The sequence below is a fragment of the Dinoponera quadriceps genome, unplaced genomic scaffold (assembly GCF_001313825.1).
Source record: "Dinoponera quadriceps isolate SergipeBrazil2010 unplaced genomic scaffold, ASM131382v1 scaffold3459, whole genome shotgun sequence".
NCBI lineage: Eukaryota > Metazoa > Arthropoda > Insecta > Hymenoptera > Formicidae > Dinoponera > Dinoponera quadriceps.
This window is the reverse complement of record NW_014557447.1, coordinates 423-3,403: the sequence shown is the minus strand read 5'-3', so window position 1 is coordinate 3,403 and position 2,981 is coordinate 423. Positions and strand designations below refer to the sequence as shown.

Genomic DNA, 2,981 nt, shown 5'->3' with positions numbered 1-2,981 from the left:
TCAATATAACCGCACAATCCTTGGGATCGGACGCGTCAGCACCTGCAATAATTTGAATATTTGCCCCGTAGGACTTCCATAATTCCACCCTCGAACGCTGATAGCCGTTTCGTATTCCGGTTCGCGAAATCAGCAGTAGATTTCGGGCTCCCCGAAGAATCAGCCAGTCTGCTAATTCCAGCCCGAAGCCACCTAAACCGCCCAAAATAATGTAAGATTTGTGCTTTTCGCAGAAAAATCGGGGGTGAGCGAGAATTGAATGATTCAATTGTTCATTTTCATCACATATTTTTATCAGTATCTGAAAATAAGAACAGTAGTCCTCGAATTTCGCATGAGCGTACAAAGCACCGAAGATAACGGTTTGTCTTCTGTGTGTGAGAACTTACCTTTCCTACATGCTTACCAGTTGCCATATACCTGAAGGCATCTTCTACTTCCGTTCTTTTGAATACCTTTCTAGGTAATGGCTTTATTATGTTGTGTCTTAAGCCTTGTGCCACATAATTGAGTACATTTCTCTTCCTTTCCTCTTTGGCGACAAATATATTGTCTAACATAATTCCATGAATACTAATATTTCTCGCAAACGCCATTTCGTTCAAAGTATTATTGGAAATTAAATCGTATTTCCCGATTTCCAGAAATCTACCGCCTCTTGCCAAACAGCGAAGGGATGCTTGAAGCTTTTTTCAGCTAAAGAATTCAACACGATATCAACACCTTGTCCTTATGTCTGTTGAACGATTATTTGTTCGAAATTTGTGTCGTGAGAATTGCCAATATGATTATCGGGAATACAGGGGAATGTTTCTTTAATGAATTGTCGTTTTCCGGANTCCCGGGATTTCCGACTGTCGTAAATATTTCGCATCCTTCATGAAGCGCTAGATTAATTGCGGCTTGTCCAACGCCACCGCTGCCCGAATGAATGAGAACTTTGTCACCTTTTTTAATTTTTCCACACACATATAGCGCGTAATAGCTTGTGGCATAAACGCAAGGAACTGTGGCAGCGTCCTCGAATGTCCATTCATCAGGTATAACCCAGGATACGATATCGTCGTGAATTTGTATATTTGATATTCCTCTGAAAAATTTAATGGTATAAATCAAGTTAACATTTTCTTCTTCGATACCGGAAGAAAAACTGAAAAATTGTATTAATTTCATAATTGAAGGTCCATCAATATAATATCATCATAAGTATTTATATTTTCGGTATAATAATTTTGGCAATTTAAGTGATAGTATAACACCTGTTTGGGCACATTCCCATTATTCGCCGTCCATTCTTATCAAAACCAACAAATTCGAAACCAATTAAGGAATCAACATTTCGTTCAATCGACGCAGAGGGATCCAGAGCAAGTTTCCCGGCAGCTATCATCACATCTTTGAAATTCAGTGCTGCATAAACTATACGTATAAGATTTTCAGGCTTGATTTTCGGAGATGCACGTCCTTCGACCCAACGAAATGTACTCAAATCACCTCGAACCTGATAGAAATTAATTTTTACGTAATTTCAATAAATACGGAGCAATAATGAATAATATTTGAATCAAACTCAGATCGCTTAGAATATCATGGAATTTAATTTCAACTCATTCTTATTGATATGAAAATTTTCATGCAACATAATTCAATATAAAAATAAGTATTTTCAAAAATTGACGATGCATACACTTGACAAGGAATTAGGTAAATATTTACATACATTTTTTGTTTCGAATGAAAATATTAACGTACCCCTTGAACAACGTAACCGCACTGCACAGGCCTCGGTTCTGGTAGTGATAACGCGAAGTGTCGATAAGAGCCCAAAATTCTTCCGGGACCTAAGACATAAATGGGTAAATCTAATCGCAATTGATTCATATAGAAAGGTTCCTGCAAGGAAAACTCGGGTGCGTCCTTATCTTGAATAAATATACATCCAACAATTTCACCACCCGGCTCCTTTCGTAAACAATTGACAAGTCCTAATACACCACACTCGAAATCACCCTCTGCGACGACTATTACTCTCTTGTTCCTGCTTGATTCATCGTCCATGTCCATGGCAGCTTTTAACTCATCGATCCACGAGAACTCATGATTGTTTACGTGTACGATTTTTCGCATTTTTATAGATTTTTGCGCTTTTCTCAATAATATCAATGCTTCTCGTTCAGTGCGCTTCTCCATAATGATTTCTAGACCGTAGCGTTGCAGTAAGTTCTGATCTAAAGAGCCACACTGACCTTCTCGTGTCAACAGAAAGCCACCAGTTATTATGATGGAAAATAACTTATTGGTCATGACGCTTGTACTTTTCTTTAGAATTCCGACAGCAATGGCCATTATACATCTGTCATCTTTTGCTAATTTATCAAGCTGTATGATTGCGAGATTCTGAGGCAAAAAGGAGCTGTCATATCTGTCGGCGGCCGCCACCAATGTGAGATTAGATCGTATGAGCGGCAACTTGTTTAGAACTTCTTGGACAATCGGAGTAAAGAGATCGTCCAGCAGGATAATGTCGCTGTCCTCGATGAACTCAATCACTCTAATATTTATCATTTCGTAACATTCAAGCGCTATATGCACCGACATTCTCACCACCTCTTTCAAAGACATCATGGCGTTATCTCGATATGGAATGAAACTGTATTCCTCATAAACGGTTTGTACTCTGGTCAATCGACGAGATATGACTGTAGCTTTGACCCCACAAATTTCTATTCCTCCGGATACTATGGCGTCTAAACAATCATAGACACGTTCAGGCAAATCTGTAATAAAATTCACAGATTTATAATGAGATATGAAGTCCATTTATATATCTGCAACTGTTTACGAAAATATTTGAGGTTAACGCAGACTTACTTTTTTCTTGAACGGAAATATTGTGCAACTCTTTCATGTGATATTCAGGATCGATTATCAATTTGCGAATTTCAGTCGGCACGCAAATACTTCTTGAATCAAACGATAGG

The 2,981-nt window shown here is 38.4% G+C and overlaps 1 pseudogene; it reads right to left on the bottom strand.

Annotated features, from left to right (window-relative positions):
- Positions 1-4: 4 nt before the first annotated feature.
- LOC106749099 overlaps positions 5-2,981 on the bottom strand; it is a 3,255-nt pseudogene continuing 278 nt past the window's right edge.